The sequence below is a fragment of the Elephantulus edwardii genome, unplaced genomic scaffold (assembly GCF_000299155.1).
Source record: "Elephantulus edwardii isolate Elephantulus edwardi_28Jun2011 unplaced genomic scaffold, EleEdw1.0 scaffold00249, whole genome shotgun sequence".
NCBI classification, from domain to species: Eukaryota; Metazoa; Chordata; class Mammalia; order Macroscelidea; family Macroscelididae; genus Elephantulus; species Elephantulus edwardii.
This window is the reverse complement of record NW_006399999.1, coordinates 2807724-2814633: the sequence shown is the minus strand read 5'-3', so window position 1 is coordinate 2814633 and position 6910 is coordinate 2807724. Positions and strand designations below refer to the sequence as shown.

Sequence of the window (6910 nt, the reverse complement as noted above, 5' to 3'; positions counted from 1 at the left end):
GTCCATCAATCTCTGTTCCCTGTTTTTCCTCAAAGGTTTTCTCAGCTTCAGCTTCGGTCTTGAATTTAATTCCTTTTCTCTTCCCATCTTTGCTGACTAATATGATTTCCATAGCATCTTCAAAAACTTCTTTTAATTCTTCCTGAGTGACTTTGTAAGGCAAATTTTTGGCCAAAAGTGTTCTGGCATCTCGATCTTTCTTACTGTCTTTTCCCTTCGGTCTTTCTGGTTTAATTTCATTGCCAAAGAATTTTAAGCCAGTGAGTTCCAAGGCTCTTTCCAGGTCCTCAGCAGATTCAAAATCCACATAGCCAAACTTCCTAGTCATACCAATTCTGACATCTTTAACAGTAAGATCATTTTTAGCAAAAACGTCCCTGAGACCAGTTTTTAATTCAGGGGCAGATTTGTTGCAGTTCAGGTTTCCAACAAAGAGATTGAAAGTTGAAGTTCGTTCAACAGCTTCTACTTTCTGTTTCTTGGCTTTAGGAGCAGCTTTCTGTTTGGTCATTTCCTTTTTGCGCTTTCCAGATACTTCTTTGACAGGTTCTTCTTCCTCTTTCCCCTCTTCTTCATCTTCCTCATCATCCTCTTCCTCCTCTTCATCGTCATCTTCATCGTCATCATCCTGCTTCTCCTCATCTTCATCCTCAGTCACCATCTTGGTTTTTGCGAGAGTCACTTTGCAGGAGCTTTCTTTCCTTTTGCTGGTGTCGTCTCCATAGCCTCCGCTTCAGTCATCTTCTTCATCCTCATCCTCATCTTCATTCGTCATCTTCATAGTCCTCATCCTCTGAGCCAGGTGCAGCTGCTTTTGTTTTAATCATTTCTGGCTAAAATTCATCTTCCTCCTTATCCTCGTCATCATCATCATCATTGTCGTCGTCATCATCTTCCTCGCTGTCTTCATCTTCCTCCTCACTCTCATCCTTCTTGACATTCTTGCCATTCTTTGCCCCCTTGGTGGGCACAGCACCCATTTTACCGGGGGTGGCCACCACTGCTTTGCCTGGCCTGACACCCTTCTTGCCAGGTGTTGCTACAGCTTTGGCAGGTGTAACTGCCTTCTTGGCTGGTATAACTGCCACCTTCTTGCCAGGAGTGACAGCTGCTTTCTTCGTGGTGAAGCAGCCACCACCTTTTTTGTTGGGGACACCATTACTTTCTTTGTGGGCATTGTGGCATTCTTCTTGCCTTTTTTCTGAGGGATGACAACCTCTTCTCCACTGCTTTCCTCCTCATCCTCATCATCTGACATGTCTTCATCCTCACTGTCTTCCTCTATCTCCTTGGGATCGCCTTGACTTTTTTTTCCAGCCTTCGCGATCTTCACCATGATGTTGGCTGGGAGCGACAGGATCTGAGGGGAGTGAGTGGCACAGAGCGACCCTACAGGAAACTAAGCGACGTTGATGGCGGCCGTGAGTGCTGTATTTCTTCTATTTTTAAGGAGTGCTTTGCTTATTCAGGGCTTCTTTCCATTCCAAATGAAACTGGAGATTGCCTTTTCCATCTCCTTGAAGAATGGGATTGGTATTTGTATTGGGATTGCATTAAATGTGTAAATTGCCTTTGGTAATATTGCCATTTTCACAATATTGAGTCTTCCTATCCATGAGCAAGGGATATTCTTCGACTGCTCCAAGTCTCTTTTTGTTTCTTGTAGTAATGTTTTGTAATTTTCTTTGAATAGATCCTTTGTGCTTCTGGTTAAATTTACTCCCAAACATTAAATCTTGTGATTAGCTATTGTGAATGGTATTGTTTTTGTTAGTTCCGGCTCTGTATTCTTTTTGTCATTGTAGAGAAATCCAACTGATTTTTGTATGTTGATCTTGTATCCTGCTACTTTGCTGAAATGGTCCACTGTGTCCAATAGTTTTCTTGCTGGGTCTTTACGGTTTTCTAAGTATACTATCATATCATCTGCACGGAGAGATAATTTTACCTCCTCTTTGCCAATTTGGATACCTTTTATTCCATTCTTTCTTCTTATTGCTATAGCTAAGCCTTCCAATACAAATATTGAATAAGAGAGGTGATGGTGGGCATCCTTGCCTAGTTCCTGTTCTTAAAGGGAATGCCTTTAACCTCTCTCCATTGAGAACAATGTTGGCTCTCGAGTTTGCATAAATACTTTTTAGTGTGTTGAATAAATTACCCTCTAATCCTATTTTGTTGAGTGTCTTAATCAGAAAAGGGTGTTGGATTTCGTCAAAGGCCTTTCTGCATCAATTGATAGGATCATGTGATTCTTGTTCTTAACTTTGCTAATGTGATGAATTACATTAATTGTTTTTCTTATGTTGAACCATCCTTGCATACCTGGCTAGTGTTTTTTCAGGATTTTTGCATTTATATTCATAGGGGATATTGGCCTATAGTTTTCTATTTTGGTGGTGTCCTTTCCTGGCTTTGGTATCAAGGATATGTTTGCTTCATAGAATGAGTCTGGGAGAATTCCATCCTTTTCTATTTTCTGAAATAGTTTATGTAGAATTCTCTGAATGTTGTTCACTTATAAAACCATCTGGTTCAGGGCTTTTTTTGGTTGGAAGTTGTTGTATTACCTTTTCAATTTCTTCTTTTGTAATGGGTCTGTTCAGATGTTCAATTTTGGTTTGTGTCAGTTTAGGTAGGTTGTGCATTTCTAAGTATTTGTCCATTTCCTCTAGGTTTTCATATTTGAGTATAGTTTTTCATAATACTCTAATGTTAGCTTTCTTATTTTAGTTGGTTCTGTTGTGATGTTGTCGGAGTCACCTCTTATTCGGATTATTTGTGTCTTCTTCTTTTCTTTTGAGAGTTTTGCTAGTGGTTTGTCAATTTTATTGACCTTTTCAAAGAACCAACTTCTAGTTTTGTTGATAGTTTCAATTGTTTTTCAGTTTTCTATTGCATTTATTTCTGTTCTAATTTTTATAATTTCAGGTTTTTAGACAGTGTCGGGTTTTCTTGCTATTCTTTATCAATTTGCTGGAGATGTTGGGTTAGAGAGTCAATGGTCAGCTTTTCCTGCCTTTTGATGTGTTTGCTTATCACTATAAATTTACCTCTGATTACTGCTTTAGCTGTTTCCCTGAGGTTTCGGTAAGTGGTGTTTTCATTGTCATTTGTTTCAAGAAGATTTTTAATTTCATTTTTTATTTCTTCTAGTACCCAGTCATATTCAAGCAAGGTGTTGTTCAGCTTCCAAATGTATGGGGTTTTCTCCTTTATCTTCTTATTATTAATTTCTAATTTTGTAGCATTATGGTCTGAAAAGATGCTTTGTATTATTTCTATGTTTTTTAATTTATTGACTCTTGCCATGTGACCTAGAATGTGATCTATTCTGGAGAACGTTCCATGCTCATTGGAGAAGAAGGTATACTGTGCTTTTTGGGGATGCATTAGCCTATAAATATCTATGAGGTCATGTTGGTTTATTGTGTGGTTTAAGTCTTCAGTATCTCTGTTGAGGTTTTTTTTCCTGGTAGTTCTATCTTTTCTTGAGAGGGGTGTATTGAAGTCTCCAAGTAGAATAGTAGTGTTATCTGGTTCCTTTTTCAGGTTTGTTAATGTTTGTTTTATGTATTTTACAGGTCTTTCATTTGGTCCATAGATATTTATTATTGTTATGACCTCTTGTTCTATTGACCCTTTCAGCATTATGTAGTGGCCTTCCTTGTCCTTTGTGATTGTTTTTTCATTGACATTTATTTCACCACAGATTAATATTGCTACTCCTGCTTTTTTCTGGTTGCCTTTGCTTGGTATATTTCCCCCCACTCTTTTACTTTTAGTTTTTCTTTACCTTCATTTTTCAGGTGTGTCTCTTGTAGACAACATATTGATGGATTTTGGTTTTTTATCCAATCTGCTGCTCTTTTCCTCTTCAGCGGTGCATTTTAAACCATTCACATTCAGTGTGATTATTGAGAGGCAATGTTTTATTGCTATCATTGTGTTGAGTTCTTTTTGACGTTGTTGCTTTGGACCATGCAGCTTTCTGTAAAAGGGACATTTTTTAGTCTTTCCAGCAATGCTGGTCTTGTTTTTACAAACTCTGTTAGGTTCTGCTTTTCTGGGAATATCTTGATCTGTCCTTCACATTGGATGGTTAATTTTGCTGGGTACAGTATTCTTCGTTGACATTTGTGTTCTTTGAGTGTTTGATATATGTCCTTTCCACTCTCTTCTTGCTGGCTTGGTTTCTGCTGAAAAATTGGCACTTAATCTTATCTGTTCTCCCTTATAGGTTACCCTTTGTTTCTCCCTTGCTACTTTCAGGATTCTCTCCTAATCTTTGCTTCTGGCAAATTTAATTATAATATGCGTTGATGTTTTTCTTTTGGAGTCTAGTCTATATGGTGTTTGCTGAGCCTCTTGAATATATATTCTCTCGTTCTTCATTTTGCCTGGGAAGTTTTCCTCTAGTAATTCTTTCACAACTTTTTCAGTGTTTCTTTTCAACTTGCTTCTTCCTTTTCTGGAATTCCAATGATGCACATGTTATTTCTCTTAATGGTGTCCCACATTATTCTTGGGTTTTCTTCTTTTTCCTTCTTTTTCTAATCTGGTTTTTGCTCTAGCAGATCAGTGGTGACAATTTTGTCTTCAATTTCACTGATTCTGTGTTCCATCTCATCAACTCTGCTCATATGTCCCTCCATCATGTTGACAGCCTCTGAACCATTGGACCTTATGTTTTGGATAGTGGTTTCTTGTTTTTCCAATGCTCCTAATGCCTTGTTTGTTTTCTCTGCATTGTTCTGCATTGTTTTTTTGAGATCCTCCTGTTTTTGGCTTGTAGTATACTCTAATTCTTCAAGTTTGTCTTTTATCCATTGAAAATATTTAATCACTGTTCTTTTAAATTCTGTGTCAGAAAGTTCCATCAGACTTTCTAGCTCCAGGAAATCCACTGATAATGTGTCACCCTTTGGGGGTGACATTTTGCTTTGCTCTTGTGTATTGTGTGGTATAAGTTGCTTTCTTTGAGACATTGATATGTTCTTGATCTGAAGACAATGCTTTAGAGATCGGCTGTGAAGCTACCCCACTTGTGTGTTTCTCTGAACTTCTAACTCCAGGGAAATGCCAATTCAGAGCCTTTCTCTTCCCAGATTAGTCCCACAGCAGCTTGGTTGGTGACTCCAGGTGATGGCTGGATCTGTGGCATGGCTTTGTAGTCCTGTAGCTCCAACAGGAACTGATGCAACAAAAGTTCTGATTAGAAATCCTACTGTCCACAGCTCTTCGCCTTGGTTGGTCTCTGTGTGGTGTGAAGGACTCTCTAGTGACTCTTGGGTGCCACTGGGATCACACGGCTGTGGTGGAGGTGCATGGTTGTGGAGCCATGAAGGGGGGGTGGAAGAAGCATGGGGCTGTGGGGGGGGCGCGGGAGCATGGAGCTGCGGTGGGTGGGATGAGCACAGGGCTGGGACACTACCACGGGAAGGCAGGGGGCGGGGCTTGGGCACCGCTAGATGGTTATGCAATGGCAGGCTGCAGGGTGCAGTCACACAGTGGTGGGCCACAGGGGGGTCATGCGGTGGTGGGCCTTTGCTCCTCTGGGGTCACACGGCAGCTGGGCGTGGTTGCTCCTCGGGGTCACCAGGCTGCCTGTGGTCTGCTCCTCTGGGGTTACGTGGAGGTGGGCAGGCAGTTGCTCCTCCGGGGTCTCTCCAGAGTCACAAGGTGGAGGGTGGTTGCTCCCTACTTGCTCTTGGTGGGTGGGTTCCACAGTGGTTTGGCTGGTGTCTTTTGGCTGGGACTCAGCTGTCCTGCGTGTGGTTCAAATTCCAGCTCTCCAGCTGCACTGGGTTCTGACTGTGCTGGGTTCCGGCTGCCATAGGTTGTTTCTTGAAACTCTTCTGTGATAACTATCTCTTTTTGGTACAGTGACTCTGTATTCTCTTTCCATCTTCTTTTAATGTTCCTGTATCATTCAGTGTTCGGCCCATAGCATCTTTAAGTATTGAAATTTGAGGCTTGAATTTGTTCTTCAGTTCATTCAGCTTAAGAAATGCTGAGTGAGCTCAGTCTTCTGATTTTCCAACTCCAGCTCCTTGCACATATCATTATAATATTGTGCTTAGTCTTCCCAAGGTGACCTTTGAAATCTTCTATTCAGCTCCTTAGCTTCTCCCCCCCACTACTAGTTTATTTACAAAATTCTAATACAAATTTGAACAAATTCTTTCAATTTCCTTACCTTCTTGATTTCTTCCCTTTGCTTTGGTTTCTTGTGCTCTAGTGTAATATCCAGAGTCCCTTCTGACATCTATTTTGGTCTTTTCTTATTCCTCCACCTTTGTAATGACCTTTTGCATTCTTCATGGATGATGTTCTTGATATGCCCCCACAGATCATCTGGTCTTTGTACTAATTGCATAATTATGACTAAGCCAGGAACCCTGAGCTCTTGGCCTTGGGTGAGTTTGATGGCTAAGATTATGTGTCAACTTGGCTACCTATGATTTTCTGATTTGTAATTTGTGATGTAGTCATTACTGTGATGAGTTCTGATGCAGTGTAATCATACTCTTGATGGAATTTACTATGTTCAATTGTTTGGGGGTTTTTTTTTGGTGGGTGGGGGGTGTTTCCTTAGGAGTGTAACCTGCATGGAGTATATGAAGAAATCTGGTAGAGGTAGCATGTTTTTTGCTCCATGCTCCATCTCTATTTTGCATCTGACTCATCACATTTTCTTCTGTTCAACTCCTTAACTTATTTATTTTGTCCCTTTGCTTTGGCTTCTTAGTACTCTAGTGCAATATTCAGAGTAACTTTTGACATCCATCTAGGTCTTTTCTTTCTCCTCTGTCTTTGTAATTATCTTTTGCCTTCTTCATGGATTATATTCTTGATATTCTCCCACAGCTCATCTGGTATTCACTCATTAGTGTTCAAGGCCTCAAAC

At 40.3% G+C, this 6910-nt stretch overlaps 1 pseudogene; it reads right to left on the bottom strand.

Annotated features, from left to right (window-relative positions):
• The window catches only part of LOC102851228, a 4226-nt pseudogene extending 2890 nt beyond the window's left edge, over positions 1 to 1336 (bottom strand).
• Between the last annotated feature and the right edge of the window lie 5574 nt (positions 1337 to 6910).